Below are 26,456 nucleotides of genomic sequence, written 5' to 3' on the forward strand. Positions count from 1 at the left end.
GAGGGTACTATGCTAAATGAAATAAGTCAATCAGAGAAAGACAATTATATGATTTCACTCATATGTGGAATTTAAGAAACAAAACAGAAGATCGATCATAGGGGAAGGGAGGGAAAAATAAAATATGAAAAAATCAGAAAGGGAGATAAACCATAAGAGACTCTTAACTATAGGAAACAACCTGAGGTTGCTGGAGGGGAGGGTGGTGGGGGGATGGGGTAACTGGGAGGTGGGCATTAAGGAAGGTGCATGATGTAACGAGCACTGTGTGTTTTATGCAACTGATGAATCACTAAACTCTACCTCTGAAACTAATAATATACTATATGTTAATTAATTAAATTTAACTAAAATAAAAAAAATAAATTTAATTTCTTTAATTCATATGGGGTTATTCAAATAAATTGAAAGAGCTAGATGGCTCTTTAATGGAAAGTCTAGAGGAATCACTACTTCATTTTGGTTGCAGTGTTGAGGGTGTTCCTCAAGTGTATCAGGCTCTTTTTCAGCAGAGGGGTTTAGGGTTAGAGAGCTGACTTAGATCTGGAGGTGGGGCAAGGGATTGTGATTTTCATGGAGGCCAGATCTCAGCCTTTCATTATTATTATTATTTTTTATTATATATGCAATACTCCTGTTGGCTATCCAACTCCTTGCCTCTAGGAATATGTAAGAAGGACATATGAATAAATATCTACAAATCCCTTTGAGTCAGGATCTCCTGGCTGCCATACCAATTTGTTCACCATTCTGAGTAATTATGTCCACCTCATCTATGAGGGTTAAGTGCTACATTTTGGCTTTTCCTAGTTTGGATTCCCATTATCCCTATTGCTGCTAATGAGTCCAGTTCTTCAACAGCATGCCTTAACTATCAGTACTGGTCTGCAGAGAGCCACTATGCTTGAACTTTTCACTGATTCTGGTGACCCCTCAGCTAAGATTACTTTTTGCCTTGCAAAGGAGTGTTTTCTGGATGTCTCTAGGAACATGGTCAGCTAATGGGTATTTTGAATTTATGATAGTTCTCTTGGAGCCTGCCTACTTCTCTGAGCCTGTTGATTTCTTCTTTCACAGCCTGTCGCAGCAATTCTGGCATACATGGAATGTGGGTTTACAAGCTTTCCGTTTTTCAAGCTTCAAAGAGCTGTTCCATCAGCATATTTAAACCAACATGAGAATCTCTTTCCATATTATTAAACTGAAGAACAGGGCGAGGATGCACTCTTAAAAAAATTCTCCCTTATCCAACTTTATATTCTTTATCCCCATGAAGTCTACTCTGGTACAAGCTGTCTTAGGTAAAGTTTCTATGTCGCGGCCAGCACGGCGAATCGACCAGGGAAACCGTGAGGGCTAAGAGGATGATGAAAAGAAATTAAGAGACAAAGAGATGGGGGTAGGAGGGACACTGAGGATGATGTCCAACAGTGCCAATTTTATTCCACATCTTACAATCATTTATAAGGCAGACCAGATAAGAGGAGTAATACATCAGTACCTAGTCAGATGACCAGAAGTTTCTATAACAAGTTTACATTTACTACAAGCAAACCTCATGATGCCAGGTAGTTTCTGCTAAAGCCATTAGCAAGACAGTCAGCCAGGGAGTGGGTTATGGGAGGTACAGAACAACAAGGACTAACTAAGACTAACAACAAGTCCTAACAAGGACTCCCTACTGTAGGGAGAGTGTGTGGGAAGTCAAGTAGGTGAGCGCAGGACACATAGCACAGACCCTTTCTCAGTGCACTCAACTTTCCCGTCCTTTACCTTGTCAAGGTGTCCAGACTTTGAAGAAGACACAAGTCAGGGCCTGGTTTGGTCTTCGACTCCAACCATGCTGTAGCCTCCAACATTTCTAGAAGCATGAAATTTGTGTACAAGTTATTTATAGAGAGAGTGTTCTCTAGAGAAACCTATAAATGAGTGAGGGAAACATAATAGAGCAGAAGAAGCCAAGCAAAAGTGTGTTTCAGGGGAGGTGTATAACCTTAGCCTAATCCTACAGGAGCTCTGGAATGTGAAGGTCGTCATAGAAGTTGTCCTTCCCAAACACAAGGGGGCTGTTACATCCTTATATGGGCCAACCACCCTGACCCTTAGGGTGGGGTGTAATGTCGCAGTCATCTTAAGGCAAAGTGACTCTCATCAGCTGACAACAGTTAGCTGAGGAGTGTGCTAATGGATGGGGAGTGGGTACAATGACCCAATAGAGTGCCTCCAGGTGGCACACCAAAACTAGAGTCAATTATTATGGATATTCCCTGTATGCCTGGAGAGAATATGTATACTTGGTTTCAGTACTACTTACAATACAGCCATTTGGGATTTGAGAACAGGACTTTAAAAGGAGATTCGTTTGGGGATGCCTGGGTAGCTCAGTTGTTAAGTGTCTGCTTCTGTTCAGGTCATGATCCTAGGATCCTGGGATTGAGCCCCTCATTGAGCTCCTCATTGAGCTCCTCATTGAGCCCAACATCGAGCCCCACATTAGGCTCCCTTCTTGGCAGGGTGCCTGTTTCTCCCTCTGTCCCTACCTCTGTCTGTCAAATAGATGAATAAAATCTTTAAAAAGAAAAAAAAGGAATTTCATTTAGTACTTTCTATTTTGGTTTATAAGGCATTTCATTGGATGTATAAGGACCAAAATGGATTTTACCTGCTTTTAAATAGCTGAGCTATATGAGAGGAGACCCACTATACAGATTTGTGAGGTTCGTGATAATTTTGTGCATCATGAAAATGAATTGATTCAAAGATGTCTTTTGTCCTAGATTTTTAAAATAAGATGTTGAATTGCACAAACATTGAGCATTATACATATTTTATTACTGCAGAGAGTCTGAGGGAATAACATCTAAGCTCTAAAGAAGCCCAAGAATTATTTTATTATCATGATTATAGATTAATCCATGCTTTTTAAAAAATATATTTATTTATTTATTTATTTATTTGAGAGAGAGAGAGTGAGAGAGAGAGAGTATGGGAGGGGAGAAGGTCAGAGTGAGAAGCAGACTCCCTGTGGAGCTGGGAGCCTGATGCAGGACTCGATCCCAGGACTCTGGGTTCATGACCTGAGCCAAAAGCAGTCGCTTAAACAACTTAGCTTCCCAGGCACCCCTATCCACGTTTTTTTCTATATAACTCTAATCCATTAATTTTCCTTGCTATGCACTATTCTATTGTATGAGGATGTCAGTTTATTATTGCTTTGTAAATGAACATTTGGGTCATTTCCTAATTTAGGTTAATACAAACAATACTTCTGTGAACATTTATATATATATATATACACACTGGAGTTGCTATGTTTATCTAGAGTGTATTATGTGTATGAGAGGGATTGTTGAGCATAGAAGGTAACTTTGGTTTTGCCAGATAATAGAAAACTGGTTTCCAAAGCCATACCTATTCCTCAACAGTAATTGGTATTGTCAGAATTTTTAATTTTTTCTACTTTTGGTATATAGTGACATCAGATTTAAAAAAAAAATCATTGATATAAAATATGTTTCTTAGCCATTTGGATTTTTTCTTTCATTAAGTGTCTGTTTAAATGAATCTATCTTTTTTAGCCAAGTAAGATTAAACAAGAGTAAAGGAGGAAAAATTTCCCATCTTTCCTTCTAGGTTCTTTGGCTGGCCTATTAATTAAATTGAAATAAGACAAGGAGAAAAAAAAATTATTTTGTATTTATGGGGGCTTCACACAGACAGGAGAGGGTCAAAGACAGGCAGTTGAGGCTTGTATGCCATCAAGAGCTAAGAGAAGGAACAGAATTCACAGGAATATGGGAAGAGAAAATATTTGGTAGACAAATATTTGCCATGCCATATGAATGAGTCTTTTTGTGTAAAAATAAAAGTTATCTTTGGTAATAGACCTCTTCCAGGTATAGGCTCACTGTCTAAAGTCTTTTACGTAGTTTAGAGGGAGCTAAAAAGGTCTTCCTGAGTCTGTCAGGCCTTGATTGCCTTTAACTCAAATAATGCACATGTCAAAATGGCACATTCTGGGAGCAACCTGACCCAAACCCCATCACAAACCATGTCTCAATTTCCTCATCTCAGAATGAGGAAATAAAATCTGATTCTGACATCTTAACATAATAGCACCAACTTGGCATGTCTACTTCTATCCAGGTTGGAGAACTGCATTTATCCGAATTACCTCTCCTGCATGGTTCCAAGTTACTGTGAATCAAAAGAGAAGCTCACATGAAATTCAGAAGGCTGAAGTGAAGCAGAGATATTTTGGAAGATTGGGAGAGACAAAGACAGTGATGGACAGACACAAAGTTATGTGGTAAGTACCAGGATGATGTTTTCCTCCTGATTTGTGTTCAGCTCATTTCCTTGGCGCCTGGCTCCTGGCCCTGCTGATCAACAACGGTCCCAAGACTCCTACAAGGCACTGGGTTCCAGGCCCACAAATGTGATTTTCACAGAGACAGAGACTTCCCCAAAGTAGACATTTCCACAGAAGACATAAATCATAGAACCTGCATAGTTGTTGAGTATCCCTAAAGTTACCTCCTGTTTCGTGAGCTGACACTTCTTGCTGACATGATTAGCAACTCAACTCTTTACTCAACTCTCTTATTTCCCACTTCCAGACCTTCATTTGCCCAGCTCCTATCACTTCTTTGTAGACTTTTATTCCTATATAAAATTTATTACTCTATAGCTTGTAGCTCTGATATCCTGATTTAATTCTGATGGGGTAGTTTTTTGTTTGTTTAAAGATTTCATTTATTTATTTGACAGAGAGAGACACAGTGAGAGAGGGAACACAAGCAGGGGGAGTGACAGAAGGAGAAGCAGGCTTCCTGCTGAGCAAGGAGCCTGATGCTGGGCTTGACCCCAGGACCCTGGGATCATAACCTGAGCTGAAGGCAGCCACTTAACAGCAGAGACACCCAGAATCCTCTAATGGGATAGTTTTGATAGTAAGATAAAATAAACATGCAAAAGTTCTTTCAAAGGTTTAAATTGCCATTTGAAGGTAATTATTGGGTTGGGCTAAATAATGTATTGCTGAGCTTCTTACATAGAGAAACAGATTAGGTGACATTTAAAATGGTAAGGAAGACAAGCCGGCATAGACTATTATGGGCAGCGTATTTCATGAAAATATTTTATTCTGTCATTTGTCTCACTTGGATATTTGTCTGTTATCACATTGATGACAAAGTATTCCATCTAACCTTCCTTTCCAGCTCAATTGCTTGGTAAGAAAGAGGTTGTAAAATAGACCTTAGAGACTTACAGAAGTTCTGACACATGCCAGGTGTCCTCAATTAATATTTAAAGTATAGAATATTATCAAACATCCAGAGATGCATATCAAGAATACCTGAAAAGATAAAGGTATAAGGTTAAAATGAATTTTAAAAATATGTAAAAATACTCTATTGTAAATTGCCCATTTTTGGCTGCCCATGTGTCACATTAAGGTTGATCTTGCAGTGTGTCACTGTCAAAGTCTGTCAAAGACTCAGACATCTTTGCTATTATTTGTGACAGTTTTCTTGAGTCCATTGAATAAACTTAGAGCTTTATGAAGATAATAGTTTTCTGGCTAATAGAGCAATAATTGATTAGTGGATTTCAGTAGCTGCTTTCATTACTTAATGGCCCAAGTAACAATAATAGAGCTATTCAACAATTCAAGATTCAAAACTGACACTTCTGTGATCAAGAGGTACCTTAGGGACATGTAGAAAAGATTATGTGTCTGGGGTGTCTGGGTGGCTCAGTCAGTTAAACATCTGCCTTCAGCTCAGGTCATGATCCCAGAGCCCGGGGATTGAGCTCTCCATCGGGCCCCCTGCTCAACGGGGAGTCTGACTCTCCCTCTCCTTCTGCCTGTTGCTTCCCCTGCTTGTACTCTCTCTCTGTGTTTAAAAAAAAATCAATAAATCTTTAAAAAAATTAAAGAAAAGATTTTGTGAGCAGAGTTATTGTTATCAAAAGAGAGTTGGGTAAGAGCAGTGGAAGATGGGTGCTAAGTGGTATAGCAACACTTTTTTTTCCCCTCCCAAGATTTACTTACTTATTTGAGAGAGAAAGAGCAAGAGAGCACACACAAGCTGGAGGGGTAGGGAGAGGGAGAGAACCTCAGGCAGTCTCCATGCTGAGTGTGGAGTCCAATGTGGGGCTCGGTCTCATGACCCTGAGATCACAACCCGAGCCAAAACTAAGACTTGACACTTAAGCAACTTTGCCACCTTGGTGCCCCATAACATCAGTCTTCTAAATAGGTTCTGTTATTAAAAAATTTTCAGTACAACTTATATCTGCTTGTATCTTCAGTTTCTTTTTGCCTCTAATGATGTGCATCTCAGTTAATTTAATGCTGTATGTGCGTGACCTTGATCTTTTCCCTGTGGGTGTTTCCAGTATGATTTCTGTTACCAAAAAACTTATGGCAGTGCAGGAATATAAAGAGCTACACAATTGTAACAACCTATAATAAGAGACACAGATGATGAGAATGCAGATGAACAAGGTAGAAAAAAATTTAGAGAGAGAATGGCATGATTTGGAGGCAAATTGAATGTTGAGGACAAAGGAGTCCAAAGTGGCTTTGAACTTTCTCATTTGCTTTTTTAAGAAGAAAATGTTTACCACTAATGGAATTATACTGCTCAGGAAATGAGAAATGTTTTTTGAAGTGCATATGACAAGTCTGACTTTGGGTATAGTAGGATTTTAATTAATATTTTCTTAAGGAGTAATTTTCCAAAATTTTGGAATATCTAAGTAGTTGCAAAAGTACCAAATTCAGGAGAAAGGACAAGGTAAAGGATAACTACCCAGGTGATTGGTTTTTATATAGAATACACCCTAATTATTAGTACCAGGAGTGGGATTAATAGAAGATATCTCATGATGGATCAAATAGTAATTTTTAATTTATGCAGAAATAAAAGTGTGACCCTTCATTTTTTATCTCAATTATTTGATCCCCCTTTGCTATAGAGAACAAAAAAATAAGCACTGTGGCGATGAGACGTTAGTGGTGAAAAGATCTATAAAGCCGAATAAAATGTAAATATGTGGAAACTAATGACCGTTGGTTGTAATGATCAGAAAACATTGCCAGTAGCAAGTGGAAAAAATTACCTGAGGCATGGAAAGTCAGGAGAAAAAGACAACAGAGGAAACACTTACATGACTCAATGTAAATGCATGGGTTTAGAAAGCATTACTGTAATGTTGAAGACCTAACTCCTGCTGCTTGTGAATGTGATCTTGGAGTTAGGGTCTTTGTAGATAAAATCGAGTGAGGTGATCAGGATAGACCCTGACCCAATGTGACTGGCTTCCTTAAAAGAGGAGGAAAACACCAGGTGAAAACAGAGACGCACAAGGAATAAGACCATATGACATTGGAGATTGAGATTGGAAAGCGGTAACTGCAAGCTAAGGGACATCAAGATCTGACAAGCACCAGCAGAAGCTGTAAAGAGGCAGGGGTTCCATCTAGAGTCTGAGAGAAAGCCTGGCTCTGCTGACACCTTAATTTTGAGCTTCCGGCCTCCAGAACGGTGAGGGAATCAAGTTCTGTTGTTTTAAGCTCTCCAGGTTGTGGTACTTGGTGAGGGGGACATTAGGAAACAAATACCTCTTGTTTCTCTCTCTTAGAGCATCTCTTCACTTAATCAACAAATACTCATTGAACATCTACTCCACACAGGTCATTCTCTTCCTCCATATCTCACCTTTTCAACTGCCCTCTTAAGACAACATTGGGCGTTTGGAAGATTAATAATTAAGAAGAGATAGCAGAGTGTAGGCTTATTTTGCTTGATCTTTTTTCCACAGTTCTATTGAAGATGTTCCCACTAGTGTCATCTTTGACAAAGAATGATACATATAGATGAATATTTTCCAGCATTTATGGGTTCTTGGCTCCAAAGGTGTGCTAAAAGTGTCAGGTTGCTACAAAACCTTTAGATAAATAATACGCCTGATGCTAGGCCTGGAAGACTTGTTTATACAAAAAGTGGTAAGTTCAACACTGCAAGTTATCAGTAACTTGAAATTAGAGTCAGATGGTATAAAGACTTCTCAGGGAAATGATAAAATCTGAGAAGACCTCAAATTCTTTTTTTTTTTTTTTAAATTCATATAGGTGCATTGTACCTGTGCTAGAAAGAGTAATGTACCACAGCTAGACAATGAGTATGCCAGCTGGATGAATAACAGAAACTATAAAAATGCTGTGCAGTTGCTGATTGAGTAGAATGATATATGCCACTTATGCTTTGTTAGTTTTTTGCATTAGTGTGTCAAAACTGCTAACTGCAAATTTCTCTAGTAACTTAATTCTTATCCTGAATTTGTTGACCATGAGCATTCCCTATTTCTTAGGGCTGAAAAAAAATTGGTTATAATGTAGAAAATACTATGCTGAAGTTATTCCCCCTAAAACCCAAAAGTGACAGAAATCAGTCTCTATAAGTGACCTTATACAGAACCATTCAGGAAATTTAGGAAGGAATTAAATGTGTGTTTTGGTTAGGCTTTTCTGTGAGTGCCATAAAGTACTCTTACTTTTAATGTATAACAACAATAGGCCACTGATTTTGACTTATTAGAAGGATTGAGAGCAAAGGGAATACAGAGGTCATTTCCCAGGCATCAGCAATCCAAATGGTGTAAGACCTGTGTTTGTAAAATGCTTTGTTGAAAGAGTCCTTTTTCTCTACTCAACTCTTCCAACGTTGGACAGTTCAATAATATGCTAGGTCTAGTCCCTCCAATAGCATTTTAATGAGCCAAGTCTACCTAGCACAAGTTACTAAACACATATCTTCTCAGACCTAAAATTAAAAAGATGTGCACCAGGACTTCATTACACTTAAGGAAACAGGAACTGTGGAAGCATTTTTCATATTTCTGATTTCTGAGTCTATTGTATTTCCTTGAAGTCAAGTGTTGCTGCAATATTTTGGCATAACAAACCAGATGGCATTAAATATGTCTTCTAAGAAAAAGTAGAAGATGTCAGTCTTGAATGTGGATGAAAAATTCTGAATTCTTAAAAAAAAAAATTCAAGTCATGGTCAATTTAGTCTACTTAAAAAAAAAAACTAATTTCTGAACAGAAAGCCTTAAAAATAGTTCTAGTTAGAACATAATTAAAACCTAAAATCTAAAAATGACAAATTATAAATTGCAGCAAACAAATCAGGTCTATACTGTGTTAGGTACTTACAGATAAATATGTTTCAAAGATTTGGCTTGACTATGTTCCATGTGGGGACCCTAAGTCAGCCTAAGACCCATTAGGGCATGGACATTGGCAAGAGTGATGTAGTAATGGGAGAACTAATATAAAGGGTTTTTTTCTACATAGAAAGTAAGATATTAAGTAACAGACACATGAGGGAAACTTTTGGATTGCTAAAACTAGTGTGGGATATTCAGGCAATTCTATTTCTGGCATGTCTTGCTCCTGGGATTGATCATGACCTTAGAAGGAAACATCTGATTTAAGTGATATGGTAGAAAAGCCTTAATTAATGGGGAGGCTGGAAAAGATGTTGGGGGTGGGAAGTAAGTGTCAGCCAAGGTCATATGTCAGCAAATACTCAGCAGTAAATTTTCCAGGGTCAGTTAAGTTTCAGGTGATCCAAAGGTCATGGCTAACTACCTGGTCTCCAGTGTGCTAAGGACCACCAGAAGTCATGAATGTAACTGGATCTTGATATGGCATGTCTAATACCTTGACTGGAGATTTGACAACTACTAAGTATAGAGGACATTTGGTAGTATGAAGCAATACAGATAAGTATAATGGAGGCATTGTGTCCAAGGAGGACATCATTTATCAGTTATGAAAATTTTTCTTAGTGGGCCTGGCATGCTTCATAGGCTTCTGCTACCAAATTACTAGAGTTGGCACATATGATGCACTGATTTTCCCTGTCTTAAGTTGTTTATAGACTATACATGCATGGGGGGAAGGGATGGAGAACTTCACAAAGATCATTCTTTGGTGCAGGGCAATTCAATTCTTAATGTGCCAAACTGGTGTAAGGCTGATATCATTTATGGATGATGCTTTATTAACAATGAGTTGAGCTTTGTATCAGTCAGAATCCTGTCAAGAAAGAGATGATGGATCTAAAGTGCTGATTGAAGAGAGAGTAAGAGGACAAAAACGTGGCAAGTTTAAAAAACAAAACAAAACACCCCTAAGTAACAAAGAATGCTAACACAGCTAGCAATTAGCAACAGGTGCCATCTTGAGACCTAATGGGGCAAGAAGAGAAGTGGAGTTACCGGACTATGGTAAGAGCCATTGTCCTGGGAAAGAGACCACCTGAAATAGGCTATAAGTAAAGGAACCAATCTACTTCTAAAATCATAGCTTGTCAATGAGGGTGTGAAGGATATAAATACCTACATTTTCTTTCCCCCTGCTTTCTGATCTCCTGTGTCTTGGCTGAAGTCAGAAGGCCAGAGAGTCTAGAACGCACTCCACAGAATTAGCATCCTGGGGCAGAAAGCACAGTAAGGATGGACAGAAATTGGAGCTGATGGGACATAGAGAGAATAAGTAGCACAAACTCCATTTCAAGTGTTTTAGACTATCAACCTACTCATAGTTTGAATTTTAGCAAATTCAAATTAGGATTGAATAAAAAGTAGATTAAAACTCAGCACTCAAGTGCAGCATTTGGGGTTCTTTGCAATTGACTCCCTGAATTTCTTTCTAATTCCATTTGCTGCTATTATCCATGTAAATCTCTCTCTGAGCAAGTGAATTCAGCCCCAACCATCCCCAGGGCTTGTTCTGTTCATTCCTGCCTCCATGTCCTTGTTGCTTTTCTTACTGTCTGAAATATACTCCCTCATTCTCTCTAGCTAAATTCAAGTTATCTTTTGAGGCCACTTAGTTGAGCTTTTAAATCCTTGAGAGAGATTTCTTTTCCCATCCACAGTGGTCTCTTCTTCCTTTGAAATTCTATGGCATTTAATGTCTGTATCATTCATTTGGAGTACATCTCTTACTGTTTCTTGGTGGTTCTCTTTAACATCTATTCCATTTCTCCATTTGGATTATCACTGGCAAATAAGTTTCATTTTGCCTGCTAGTTTCAATCACTGAGAAGGATTCTAAGGTCAACTTGGAGATCAGAAGGTTTTGTATTCAAATTGACTAGCAATGTGGAGACTGGCCCATGAGAAGAGAATAACGACATATATGCCACAAATTTGCCATTCTCGAATTAGCCTATAAGCACTTAGATGGGTGAGAATGTGATTTATTTATCTTTGCTCCTTTGTAGCTAACACAGTGCTTCGAATAAAGCCGATGCATAATAAATGTGTGTTGATTGATTTTTTTGTGTTATCTAACAATATATGCAAATGAAGGAGCTAGTGTCAGTGAAAAATGTTGACCACTTAACAAGAACTTTTATTCCTTTGGCTTTTTTCTTTGAGAACATTCTTTGATAGTACAGGGCAAAATCAGAGTTGGAGAATGTGCAGCTAAAGGTTGAATCTGCTTTCAAAATATCATCTTTGTAGTAGTAAAATAGAGCATTGATACTGAGGTCAGAAGAGCAAAGTAAAATAAAATGATGGCTGAGGAGTACTAAGGGAGATGGCTGTGAGTGGTTCATTATCATAGGCTGCTTCTAAAAGCTGGCTCATTGATTTAATGATCATACCATATACTGAGCTGCTGAATGTTCACTGCAGTTAAAAAGAGATTTGTCCTCATCAAAGAAGTGGGGAAATGCAATTCCAGCATACAGTTTGTAAGCCAAATTTTGAGTTGTAAAATTCAAAGTGATTTGTTATTTATGTCTTCATGCTTTTGTCCTGGTCTTTCTTTAAAATATAAGCCCCATGTATTCTTTTTAGAACTCTCTTTTTGTCTGTATTCTATCTTATCTCCCTCTTGCATGAATTACTCACTAGAATTTAGCTTCTTCCAGAACCCTGGTAACACTTTTTGGTTACTAGAATGTTATTAAGAGTGATGCTTTGTGGTCAGCAATAATTAATTACTATCAATGAGTATTTTATTAATAGGTCCTGCCTGAATCAGGAGATTTTGTTGTTGTTGCTGCTGCTGCTGATGTTAGAGTGGGGAGGTAAATACCTAAGGGATTTGCATATTTAGTTCTTGACCAAGTAAATGACATAAAATGGTGTTTTAGTGGATTCAAAGGAGAATGTAATCTCAGTCTATTTCTTGGAGAGCAGGTGTCCAGGGCCAAAGCACACTGCTAAAGGATTAAGAATGTTGTTTATGTTACACTGACATTTGCTGTTTTTTTAATGCTTTCCTGAAATGATTTCTTCTTAAGTAAAAAATGCTGAGAAGAATTCAGAAGGCTTGAATATCAAAGTGCCTGAGGGAAAGTTCAAAAACACCACTACAGTTTCTCTTGTGAGCGTGCATGTGTTATGTGCACGGACCTGTGCATCCCAGGTTAGCTTTTGCTATTAATGACTAACATGGGGCTGGGCTATTTGCCACAATCAAAATTGAAAACTTAGAACTCTTGACACTTCTCATCAATTTGATCTTTCCAATTTCCTTAAGCTAATGAGGGTGGTGGTTTTATTTGACACTAAAATATTTGGGAAATGCCTTAATCTAACAATGTGACAAGATAAATTGAGTTTAAGATAGGAAATGAAGGTCCTTTAATGGAAGCAAATGTATTTCTAAGACAAACACAGTCCATCTTGTTGTGTATGAATACCCTATAATAATGTTTGAGGGCATAAAATAAGTAAAACAAAACAAAACAAAACAAAACAAGAGCTCTTCACCCTTGAGGACTTTTGTTTCTGTGAAATATTTTCTTATGCTACTCACTTCTTGATGTGAACGTGAAACTGAGTGAGAAATTTCAGTTCTTTAAATCAAGGTGTTTGCTAGCCTCACTAGGGGGAACTGAACATAAAAGCCATAAGCTATGCAATTTGTAACTTTTTGAATATCTGTGCAGTGCATCTGTTATATGCTCATATGTTACTATCATTTAATTATCATTTGGTTGGCAAGACCCGATGTTTGTCCTTGGGAATGAACTTGTAGTATAACCTTTGCTACATCTATAGACCTAGATATTGAGTGTTCATTCTTAGCTGAGACAACAGTTCAAGATACTTTCTTTTGGGAGAAAAAGATGTAGATTGGTTTCTTTAGTAGCTTTGAGGCAAGAACATCTTCTCAAAGAGTGAGCTACTAATCCTGATTCTTAGACTATTCCTTACTTTAGTAAGAAATCTAACACTCTAAATCATATTTAGCCTTTTGAACATGTACAGTTAAAATGATGTTTTATACAGTCGGATGATTGAAAATAAAATAAATTTCTTATAGTAGCTTTTTTAGTCTTACTTTTTTCTACATGGAAAGCATTTTACATTTAAAATTTTAAATCGTGTTTTCATTGCTTTATAAACATTCATTCATTTAATTTTCAAGTATTTAGTCAGAGCCTACCTCACACAAGTTATTATGAGGCATTCTAGAAATATACATTATATTACGCCCTTTATAAATCTTATTAACTGATAGAAAAATAAAGATGTATGTATACTTATATACATACATATTCAGACATGAGGACAAAAGTAATCAGAGACAATATACTATGGTAATAAAACAGAAGAATTAATCATGTATAGCTTTGGCAGATAATTTATTAAAATATTACCATGTGTTACTATTTGTCCTACATTTCCCTGAGATAACCAGATCTTTTAGTGACTCTTTGCCTTGGCAAACACCTAGTGTAGGGCTGGCTGTTGGGTACTTGCCTCACTGGCTTGTTTGTCCTAAAGCATGAGCTCATTGAAGAGATGATTTAAAGTGTGTGTCAGTGAGAAAAGAATGAGTAACTTTTTTGTAATAAAAATAAACATTTGGATGTTGGAGTAGAAGAGAATCTGGAAAGCTGGGCCATATATGATATGTGTCCCTCTAGGGAATGGTAGGCTCTCAGAAGGGATATCTGTGTGTGTGATTTACTTAAGAAGACAGGAGCCCAGGTACTGAGCTTCTGACATTTGTAAAGATTACTGGATTCTATACAGGCACAGAGGCAGAACCATCTGATCCACAGAAACCATGTGGAGTGAGTAACCAGCATGGCATAGTAAGCCTGCATGAAACAGTGATGTCAATGGTGGGGGGGTCTCCCTGGCCCTGTACCCTTGAAACAACCTAGACTGGGGAGCTCTGGTAATATTTGAGAAAAATGGGGTCAGGATTGGATTTAAAGGAAATGAAACAATAGGATTGATTGAATTTAAAGGAAAGAAAATGAAATGTGTTATTTCTTTTTCATGTGAGCTTGTGAACTAAATTTTATATCTGCTACATACAGATTTACTAGGCTTTGCTATCAATCCCTTTTAGCCCATATCTGCTCCATGGACTGATTGTAGTTCATTAGAATGGGACCAACAGATTTTCATACCATTGCTGAAAACTTGATTGCTATTCAAGGAAGAGTGTAGGCTCTCAGAAGTTACTGATTTGGGGTAAACCAGGGTATTGCAATGAAAATGATTGAAAACCTTTGGAAAGTTATAAGCTTTTGACAAGGAGAAGGAAAAGAGAGAAAATACAACTTCTCATGCCTTGTTGATAGGATTTGTGTCTCCTTTTTTCACAAAATAATAATTTGAAAAGGAGGATCATAAAAAATGGACTTTAAATTCCTTGTGTTGACTTTGATTTTCTAAGGAGGGGAATGGTCCCTGGCAACCCCAGCTGCCAGAATCCCTAGCAAAGAAACACTTACACCTCACCTACACATGGCACCTGAGCCATAGCCTAAAGCGATGGTACAGATGGCGGGGAAGGCTGTTTTACTGAAGAAGGTAATCATGAACTTCCAGAGATAGAATTTCTAAACATGGAAATGTCACTGAGAAGAAATCTTTGAATCCCGGATCACTTGTCATCAGTACTGCAGTAATGACAGGTGGAACTGAGGTCCAGGTGGGCAACACTGGAGGGATACCTGAGTCCATGCCCAGATATAGAGACTATCATACCCTCAAAGGAAATCATTCTTCAGAGTCTGTGTTTGAAAATTTGTATATTTTGAAACAGGCTTTGAATTCGTGTGAAAATGTGAATGTTCTAACTATCCGTCAGGATAAGGTTAGAGACTTGGCACCTCAGTGAACTCTGTTAACATCCTCTCTCAGGTCTGAATCTCAGTCTTGGGTTGGGGGGGCCTTCCTCCAAGTAATTCCTTTTCTCAGTACCATCTCTCAGCCCTTGATGTAGTAGCCACTCCCCATGTTTATTCCTTTGTCTCTTTTACCCCGCTTAGTAGTTAATCACCTTTCATTAGTCAATAATTTTATATTAATTTTATTAATAGTCCTCATAATTTTCCAGAACTGAGTCTTCATGCAGTTGCTTTTGGCTAATCACATGGTGATATAAGACCCACAGGATAAGAGGATTTTCTACACTTGGGGGATAGATATTCTGTGGTCAGAATTGGGAAAGCAGGAGACTCTTCAAGGAGCAATAAGAAAATTGTCCATTTCATAGGCTCATAAACTTATTCCCTGGAAAAACTAGAGAAAATATCATCCACAGTTCTGTGTTAGAACAATGGATGTGAAAATCCTACTCACTACATAAACAGGGTCCCATCCAATTGGTAAGTGAAAAATACTGCAGAGTAATTATATTTAAATTTTTCTTATTCTTCAGACCTTTCAGTGTTAAGGTAGGGGCCCAAAGCGGATGATTATGAAATGCGTGTTTTCCCAGCTTTGCTTTCTTGAATCCTGGATTTATTGAGATCATGCCAAGGACCTTTGAAGATAATGTACTTGGGCATGAGGAGTGGTAGGAAGGTGATTTAGTTAAGACCAGTAAAAATTGGGGGAAAAATAGGGTTCAGCGAAAAAGGACCCCCAGAGCAGTTGATGAAAATACCCTAAGGATATTGATGAACCTTAGAGAAAAAGTCTGTACGGTATGCATAGGAGGGCTAGTCTTCTATGGGTTTCTGGATTTCTGAGGCATAGGAGCTGAACTGCTCTGAGGAACCATGTGGTCAAGGAATTAATCAGAAGCCACTGGGGACTGAGGATCAGAGAAACCCCTTCCTACCTTGATGTGCCCAGCTTTAATAAATAGGGATGGTCAGATAGAGAACATAGCACATGAAGTTGACTTCTTTATTTATTTATTTATTTATTTATTTATATTTGTCAGAGACAGAGGGAGAGAGAGCGAGCGAGCACAGGCAGACAGAGAGGCAGGCAGAGGCAGAGGGAGAAGCAGGCTCCCTGCCGAGCAAGGAGCCCGATGTGGGACTCGATCCCAGAACCCTGGGATGACCTGAGCCGAAGGCAGTGGCTTAACCCACTGAGCCACCCAGGTGTCCCATGAAGTTGACTTCTTAAGATAAATCATATTTAGAAACATTTGTAGAGAGGAGAGAACAGGGTATGCAAAAAACCAAAGCAGGAAGTCTCATGATGTAAAAGCAGAATGGTGAAATACTTAAATTATTCCACAATTTCTACATGATTTGGCCCTTGATTAATTCTTCAGATTTAATTGCTGATAATTGCCCAACTGTATACCAAGTACCTTCCTACTATGGGGCCTTTGGACATGCCATTCCCTCATCTTGAAACATTGCTTTTTCTCATTTTACTTTCACCTGACTAAACTCACTGAAACTTAAAATCAAGATTATCATAATTTTCATAAACTTTCACATCCAGATACTTGGTAAGATGCTCTGTTGTTATACACTGTCATTGCACACTTTATATTTGTGTATTGCTTATCACATCTGTATTTAAAATTTCAGGTACTTTATTTTCTCAATATCTGATGCTTTTGCTAGATTCTAAGTCGCACTGGTTCATGCACTGTGTCCTGGTCATCACTGAATCCTTAGTACCTAGTATAGGGCCCAGCTCAGGGTAGGTGTTTGATAACTGTGTTTGTGAATGAATGAATGAATGAATGAATGAATGAATGAGTTAGGCTGAAACATGAGGTATGTCATAAGAAGTTCTGGAGGTGATTCAAGGGAGGCTGCAATAAAATTTTGGAGTGTTCTGAACACAAGCAAGAGGGAGTTGGCCTTCTAGTCTCTGAAGGACTTCTGAAAGTTTTCAGAGCACGGAGTATCCTATTCAATTCAGACAGTTGGTAAGAATGTTGTTCTTGGTAAACAACTTCAAATTTTGCACAAAGTACCCAGGGGATGTTGATAGCCATCTGCTTGCAAGGAGGAAGGCATTGGATTTTATGGAGTCACATTTCTTTACCTCAAGCAACAACCAAAAAGAAAAAAAGAAAAAAGAAAGGAAAGGAAAGGAAAGGGAAAAAATGCCTATAGAGAGTTCCTGGGAAAGAACTATATTTTCTGAAGTCAGCTCAGTCTAAAACTGACACACTTTGGCAAAATAGAAATGATTTAGTAGGTAATTTCCTATAGCAGTGGCCTGGCTTTTAGTACAACATATGGAATAGAAGGTCACTGTGGTCTTTTCCAGCAGGTAGGGATGTAGCATCCTCAATGCCTCCATAGTCTAGTCTCAGTTCTTTTGACCTTATGTGCCAGTGGCTTTCAGTATGCTAATACCTTCACTACCAAGATCCTGACAGTGCTCACCACACGTGAACTACCAGGACCTAATTATTGCAGTACCCCATCCAATGACTTTTGTGGTAGCACTTAGTTGGTTCTATGGCCTCAAATTAAAGCAGGAGAAAGCCCTGCTCTTTCTATTTCTGACAGAAACCCAACTCTGAGTCTCATATCTTTTCACTCCTATGGTGTGAATCACCTCAAAGAAGTTGACAGAGAAACATGGAGAACAAGGGAAAGTGAATTAGGTCCATTGTCATAGCCAAGCATGCTCTGGTCTCACTCACATCTTTTAGAAACTGTCTCCAGACAGGTTGTGCAGAATAAAAAGAGTGGTAGTAATAAAGATAGGGAAAAATAGTAATACTAGCTGTTACTGAGTACTTATTCTGCAGGGGTAGATACTTTAAATATGTTTTAGATTTTTTTTTTTATTTGACAGAGACAGATCACAAGTAGGCAGAGAGGTAGGCAGAGGGTGGGGGGGGGAAGCAGGCTCCCTGCTGAGCAAAGAGCCCGATGTGGGACTCGATCCCAGGACCCTGAGATCATGACCTGAGCTGAAAGCAGCGGCTTGACCCACTGAGCCACCCAGGCGCCCTTTAAATATGTTTTAAAGAGTTCTCATTGATCTTCAATAGTTTTATGAGGTGGGTGCTGTTATTAGCATATAATTACACGAGGCAGGCAGGGACTGGTTCCACCTCACATATGATGAAGCTGTAGCTCAGAGAAGTTATTTAGGCCTTGCTTGCAGTGGATTTGGGGCTCTTTAGCTCATAGCTTTGTGGGTGGCAGAGGGAAAGGAAAGGGTGGCATCTATGGCCCTTGCACCCTTGTTATCTTTAAGGAAGTTCAGGAATATGATTAAGATAAAAAACTTCTGAAGTCACCGAATACAACTTAAACTCTGGCAGGGAACACTTAGCAAGAGTTTCAAACCTAATGTCCCAGATTACTGAGCCTGAGACATTATGTGGGCCAAAGAGAATTGTAGTGTTCAAGTGGGTGGAGAAGAGGACACATGGGATCTGCTTCTCACAGGCATGCTTCAGGATCAGAGACAAGAAGAGAAATACAGGAGGAAAGATGTGTCTGGCTGGGGTGGAAGGGATGGACATTGGGGTGGCAATGTTACTTAACAGGGAGTTGGGCCTTGAATGTGAGGGTAAGGAATTTGGGATCTAGAGAGGAGATAACCTGAGTGACTAAGATAATTTTTTTAAAGATTTTATTTATTTACTTGTCAGAGAGAGAGGGAGAGAGAGCACTAGTGAGGGGAGGGGCTGAGGAAGAACCAGGCTCTGAGCTGAGCAAAGAGCCAGACGCAGAACACAATCCCATGACCTGAGCTGAAGGCAAAAGCTTAATGGACTGAACCACTCAGGCAACACATGACTAAGATAATTTAAGCAAGGAAGTAAGTGATGTGAGATTCTTTTGGAAGAATTAGTCTTATGGAAGAATAATTGGCAATACAGGCTGAATTGGGCTGGGGGATTTCAGGAAACAAACGAGGTAACTGTTGTAGCTATCCATGACCCCAGAGGAAAAAGACTGGAATAAGATGCTGACAGAGGAAATGAAAAGGAAGGGAGGGGTAGATGAGATGTTATGAATCATTTCCTTAGCTTGAGAATTCTGCCAATATTATATAATTACTACCTTAAGTTAATGCTAGGGAGCTAGGTAACTTATGACTAGAAATAGCACCTTTGATTTTGCTAAGTAAATTTTTCAAATTGTTACTTTCTTTTATAAAAAATCAGTATTTAATTTTTAGAAGCTGCAGTGTGCTAAAAAGTTTCTAGGCACTCTACAAATCATACAGTTCAACATGATTGCTACTTGCATGGATTGCAAATGAGCCAAGCTTTTTGTTCTGTTTTGTATTCTCTACTCTCAATCAATAAACCTTTGAGAGAGATAAATTTATCTGGAGGACTCATGTCTTCCATTATATAGAGACTTATTATGATGAAAAAAAAAAGAATCAAGGTCTAAATGATCCTTTAAAAATAAAATTGCATTTTCTGCTTAAATGATTTATTGAGAATTACGCTGGTGTTACTTGAAGCTGGTACAAGTAACTGTATCACCATTTGCATTGTTTCTTGTGCAAAAAAACCTATAGTTCAAATTCTGGTTTAAATAGGAGCCCGGAGAAACATGTTTAATTTATTAAATGTAAACAGAGGCCAAATTATAGGGAAGCTGAAAGGAAAATAATAAGCTCAACTAGAACACATGCAGACCTAAAGAGGATGAAGCCGTCTGTTTTCAGCAAATCTGGTCGGGGTGTCTTAGGAAGGGGCAATGGCTGAATCACCTCAGAATTCAGTTTTTCTGCTTATTCTTTAAGTCGTGCAATCACCCCTTCCCATTGCACACAACGCCCTTAAGTCCCTCTGAACTTTCATAAACCTTATTTTTTTAAATAAGTGGTCATTTACTTAATGAGAATTGTTGAGGTCTCTGCTATTTGTAGAGCTCTGTTACATGCAGGCAATGAATGGATACATGAGGAATAGAAGAAACCATTCCTCTGTACAGAAAGTTCCAGAAAAGCAGGTGTTAAAAAAAAAAATCATGAAAAGAGTGAATTAAAGGGGCATTTGGGTGGCTCAATTGGTTAAGCATCTGCCTTCTGCTCAGGTCATGATCACAGGGTCCTGGGATTGAGCCCCACTTCAGGCTCCCTGCTCAGCGGGGAGCCTGCCTCTCTCTCTCCCTCTACCTGCTGCTCCCCTTGCTTGTGCTTGCTGTCTCTCCTCTCCATCTCCATGTCAAATAAATAAATAACATCTTTTTTAAAAAAGTGAATTGGGCTTCTGGGTGGCTCAGTGGGTTAAGCCTCTGCCTTTGGCTCTGGTCATGATCTCAGGGTCCTGGGATCGAGTCCTGCATCGGGCTCTCTGCTTGGCAGGGAGCCTGCTTCCTCTTCTCTCTCTCTGCCTGCCTCTCTGCCTACTTGTGATCTCTGTCTGTCAAAGAAATAAATAAAATCTTTAAAAAAATAAAAAATAAAAAAAATTTAAAAAGTGAATTAAAGATAACATGGACCATGACACAATAGTAAGTAAGGAAAAAAGGAGCCACAGGGATATACAGTGCTTGATGAGGATTCTGGGAAGCCAGATCCTCCCTATTCTGAGTTGTGACCTGAGATAAGGTGCTTACACTGGCTGGGCCTTAAAATGATCATCTAAAATATCATCTAAAATACAAAATCTTGAAACACCCAATACCATATTTATGTAAAATTATCAATTTGGGTTAATATTAAACATAGAAATTGTTTTATTAACATAATTTTTTTCTGAAGTTGGTAAAAATTCATGAGTTAGCATTACTTAAAGAACTCTCAAAGATTTTGCATTGTTTGTCCAAACAACCACATTTAGCATTTTTTTTTTACATTTTCCTGTTATAGCAGAGGTTGCAAATGAGTATGTATTTATCTATATAAACTATAAACCCCATAAGGCAATATTATAATTTTGTTTTAAATAGTCATGTTTATTTTGAACAAATTAAAATAAAAACTCTATTATATTTACCCACCTATATACAATTTACTAAGTTCTTCATTCATTTCTAGAGATTCAGTCTTCCTTTTGTATCATTTATCTTCAACTTGATGAATCTCCATTAGCATTTTCTGTAGTGTATTTCTGGTAGCAATGAATTCCTGTTGTCATTTACCTATAAGTGTATTTCTTTCACCTTCATTTCAACATGATGCTTTTGTTGGATCTAGAATTTTGAGTTGACTGGTCTTTTCCTCTATCAGTCATCTCGAATAATTGATATTTATAGAACTCTAAATGAAAACCAACAACTGCAGAATACACATTATTTTCAAGCTCATATGGTAACAGTCATCAAAATAAACCAAATGCTGGTGTGTAAAGTAAGTCTGAATAGAAGATCAAACTAATAAAGATTATGTTCTCAGATCATAAAAAGTCAAAAACAGTAAGCTATCCACAAAACCATGAATGTATTTGTAAATTTAGCAATACAATTCTAAATTCATGGATCAGAGAAGGAAACAAAGAAAATTAGAAAATATTTCAAGTTAACAAAACTATAACCTCTTAAAATTTGAGGAATACTGAAAAAAGAGTTAGAGGGAAATTGTACTTTAACTGCCTATATTAGAAAAGAATAGAATTCTAAAATTAGTGAGATGATGTTTTATCTGAAAACACCAGAAATAAGAGGAGGCCCCAAATAAGCAGAAGTAGGGAAATAATAAAGTTAAGAAAAGAAAACAATAAAATAGGTAACAAACAATATAGAAAATTAACAATGCCAAAGCTAGTTCTCTTAGATCTGTCAGAAAAGGAATATCTTAAGACAAATCCCTGTCCCCCAGTTTGAAGAGACAGATAGAGAGATACAGAAAGCTTCAGCTTACCAGAGCATAAGCCTAGCAGTGAACAATGGGAATTTAAAATTAAAAACACAATATTATTTGCGTTAGAACTTCAAAAAATGAAATACATAAAAATCTTACAAAGCAAGTACAAAATCTATATGAAGAAAAATCTGTAACAAAACTGATGAAAGAAGTCAAAGATCTAAACATATGGAGAGACAAGCTATATAAAGATGGATAAGAAGCTATTATTTGGATGTCAGCCCTTCTCAAATTTTTCTATTGATTCTCTGTAACGCCAATAAAAACCCCAAGAAGTAATTTTGTGGATATCAACAACACGAATTTGAAGTTTATATGGAAAAACAAAAGAACAAGAATATTCAAAACAATATTGAGGGGGAAGAACAAATCCATAATACTGACAATCCCCATCTTTGAGACATAATTTAAATCTACATTAATCAAGACAGGGTGGTACTGGTAAAAGGATAGACAAATATATCAATGGACAGAACAGAGAACACAGAAATAATCACTGATGAGTATAGTTAACTGGTCTCTGATAGAGGAGCCAAGGCAATTCAATGCCTCAACAAATGGTGCTAGAATAACTGGACATCCATGGGCCAAAAAATGAATCTAGGCACAGGCCTTATACCCTTCACAAGACTTAACTCAAAATGTAAAATGTAAAACTATTAAACTCCTAAGAAATAACATAGGAAAAAATCTAGGTATCCTTGGGTCTGGCAGTGACTTCATTTTTTTTTGTAAGTTTTTTTTTTTTTTAAAGAGTTTATTTATTTATATGACTGAGAGAGAGTGCATAAGCAGGGGTGGTGGGAGAGAAAGAAGCAGGTTCCCTACTGAACAAGGAGCCAGATGTGGGATTCAATCTCAGGACAAAGGGATCATGACCTGAGCCAAAGGCAGACACCCAACTAACTGAGCCACCCAGGCGCCCCTGGCAGTGACTTTAGATGTAACACCAAAAGCATGATCCATGAAAGGAAGACTTGATGAGCTAAGCTTCATTAAAATAAAAAATATTTGATCTGCAAAAGACACTGTTAAGAGAATGAAAAGACAAAGCCACAGACTGGAAGAAAAGACCAAACACATACCTGATAAAGGACTGGTATCCAAAATATGAAAAGAGGTCCTAAAACTCAGCAAGAAGAAAACAAACAACTCAATTTAAAATGGGAAAAAGACCTGAACAGACATCTCTCAAAAGAAGATACACCTACATATGACAAATAAGCATATGAGAAGATACTCAACATTATATGTCATTAAGGAATTACAAATTAAAACAATGGGATACCACCTCACACCCATTAAAATTATTAAAATTTGGTGGCTCAGTTGGTTAAGTGACTGCCTTTAGCTTAGGTCATGATCCTGAAGTCCTGGGCTTGAGTCCCACATTGGACTCCTTGCTTGGCAGGGAGTCTGCTTCTCCCTCTGACCTCTCCCCTCTCATGCTCTCTCTCTCTCAAATAAATAAATTAAATCTTTTAAAAAAAATAAATAAAATGGCTAAAACTCAAAACATTGCCAGTACCAAATGCTGGTACGGGTGTGGAACTACATGAACTCTCACTCATTGCTGGTGGGAATGTAAATGGTATAGCCACTTTGGAAGACAGTTTGGTAGTTTCTTATAATATTAAACATACTCTTACAAGATGATGCAGCTATTGTGTTCCTTAATATTTACCCAAGTAAGCTGAAAACTTAAGTCCACACAAAACCTGCACATGGATGTTTATAGCAAGTTTTTTAATAATTACCACAAATTGGAAGCAACCAAGATCTTTTTTAATAGATGATTAAACCATGGTTTATCAATACAATGGAATATTATTGAGCAATAAAAAAATGAGCTATTAAGCCAAGAAAAGATGTGAAGGAAGCTTAAATGCATATTGCATGCTTAGCGAAATAAGTCAAGCGGAGAAAGACAACTATCATATGATCTCCCTGATATGAGGGAGTGGTGATGCAACATGGGGGCTTAAGTGGGTAGGAGAAGAATACATGAAACAAGATGGGATAGGGAGGGAGACAAACCATAAGTGACTCTTAATCTCACGAAACAAACTGTGGGTTGCTGGGGGGAGGGGGGTTGGGAGAAGGGGGGAAGGTTATGGACATTGGGGAGGGTATGTGCTTTTGGGTAAATTGGAAGGGGAGATGAACCATGAGAGACTATGGACTCTGAAAAACAGTCTGAGGGGTTTGAAGTGGCGGGGGGGTGGGAGGTTGGGGTACCAGGTGGTGGGTATTATAGAGGGCACAGCTTGCATGGAGCACTGGGTGTGGTGAAAAAATAATGAATACTGTTTTTCTGAAAATAAATAAATTGGAAAAAATTAAAAAAAATGCATATTGCTAAGTAAAAGAAGCGAAGTTTAAAGATTTATTTTTATTTTTTATTATTTTTTAAAAGATTATATTTATTTGACAGACAGAGATCACAAGTAGGCAGAGAGGCAAGCAGAGAGAGAGGAGGAAGCAGGCTCTGCTGAGCAGAGAGCCCGATTCAGGGCTCGATCCCAGGACCCTGAGATCATGACCGGAGCTAAAGGCAGAGGCTTAACCGACTGAACCACCCAGGTGCCCCGCCTGGCACGTTCTTGCCTCTCTTCTTTCACATCTGCAATATCTAACAAAATAATTGAATTTTTACTATAAGCTTTTCCAGAAATAAAGTTGCAGACCCAATGCCTTCATTGTTAAATTAAAAATTATATTAAACAATTAAGCACTGAAGGAAGAAATTATATCATGTCCTCAAAAAATCTTGCAAAAAGTCACAGAGGAAACATTTATCAAATAATCTTGTTGAGGTTAGCATTAGTATGATACTGAAAATAGACATTGGTATTAAAGGAAAAATAAACTAACCTTTATAAGCATATACAGAGAAAAAAAAATTTTTTTAATATTTTATTTGAGAGAGAAAGAGGGTGTGTGCAAATGCGTGTGTGAGAACAAGAAAGATAGAGAGCATGGAGGGAGAGGGAGAAGCAGACCCCCGCTGAACAGAGAGCAGGTTTCTAGGATCGATGCTGGGATCCTGAGATCATGACCTGAGTGGAAGGCAGATGCTTAACTGAATGAGCCACCCACATACCCCATACACAGAAATTACTAATAAAATATTTAAAAATTAACACCAGCTCTATATCAAAAGGATAATACATCATGACCACATGGAGTTTATTGGTTTAACAATCAAAAATAAATAAGAATACAAAAAATGGGGGAATTAATATGATTGTATCAATAGATGAAGAACAAACCCTATACAAAATTCAACCTCTAGTCATGATTTTAAAATGAAATAACTCTACACAAAACTGGAACACCAGGAAACTACTTCAATCTTCAGTAAGGCATCTATGGAAAAACCTGCAGATAGTAGTATACTAATGGTTGATATTAAATGCTTTCTTCTTATATTCAGTGAGTATGTCTACTCTTATTACTTACTCCAAAACTGCATTGGAGGTTGTAGCTGTTGCAATAAGGTAATTTTTAAAAAAGGCATAAACAGGAATGGAAGAAGTGAAACTGTTGCTATTTGCAGATGACATGACTGTTTATGTAGAAAATCCTCAAAAGCCATAAGTTATTAAGTCCATAGTTATTAAAACTAGTGAATGAAGTTATCAAGTTTTCAAGATAAAAGGTAAATAAATGAAAGTCAACTGCCTTTATATCATCTGACAGCAAACAGTTGGAAAAATGAGTTATTGAAATTAAATGTAATTATTCAATTTATAATAATACCATTAGATAATTTGACAAAAATCCATGCATGACTTTAACACCAAATCCCACAAAATAGTGCTTAGAGGAATTACAGAAACTTATCTAAATGGAGCAGTATACCATGCTTTTGGACTAGAAAACTCCCTATAGTTAAGATATCCATTCTCCCCAAGTTGATCTATCAGTTCCATGAAATTCTAATAAAATATACCAAGATTTTTAGAAACTGGTAAGTTGATTTTCACCTTATTATGAAAACTCAAATGACCTCGAATAGTCTCAATAATTTTTTAAGGGACATATTTGGAGGTCTTACATTTCCCGATTTAAAGACCTACGATAAACCACAGCAATTAGGACATTGTGGTGTTGTCAAGAGGATAGATAAATACATCAAATAACAGAATGGAGAGCACAGGGATAGTCTATACTTGCATGGTCAATTGATTATCTTTTTTTAAATTGAAAACTTTAATTCCAGCATAATTAACATAATATTATATTAATTTTAGGTGTACAGCATGGTGATTCAACAATTCTATACATTACTCAGCACTAATCATGATAAGGGTAATCTTTTTTTTTTTAATTTTTTATTTTTTTATAAACATATATTTTTTTCCCCAGAGAATTTTTCAGGCTATTATCAA

The 26,456-nt window shown here is 37.6% G+C and overlaps 1 long non-coding RNA gene across 1 annotated transcript; it reads left to right on the top strand.

Moving 5' to 3' along the window:
* Nucleotides 1–4,185: 4,185 nt before the first annotated feature.
* Nucleotides 4,186–17,109, top strand: LOC122893751. Its single transcript, XR_006381677.1, has 3 exons — nucleotides 4,186–4,309; nucleotides 4,514–4,515; nucleotides 17,097–17,109. It is a non-coding gene; the product is annotated as an uncharacterized LOC122893751 (long non-coding RNA).
* The last annotated feature ends 9,347 nt before the right edge of the window (nucleotides 17,110–26,456 follow it).

Source organism: Neovison vison, chromosome 13 (assembly GCF_020171115.1).
Source record: "Neovison vison isolate M4711 chromosome 13, ASM_NN_V1, whole genome shotgun sequence".
Classification (NCBI taxonomy): domain Eukaryota; kingdom Metazoa; phylum Chordata; class Mammalia; order Carnivora; family Mustelidae; genus Neogale; species Neogale vison.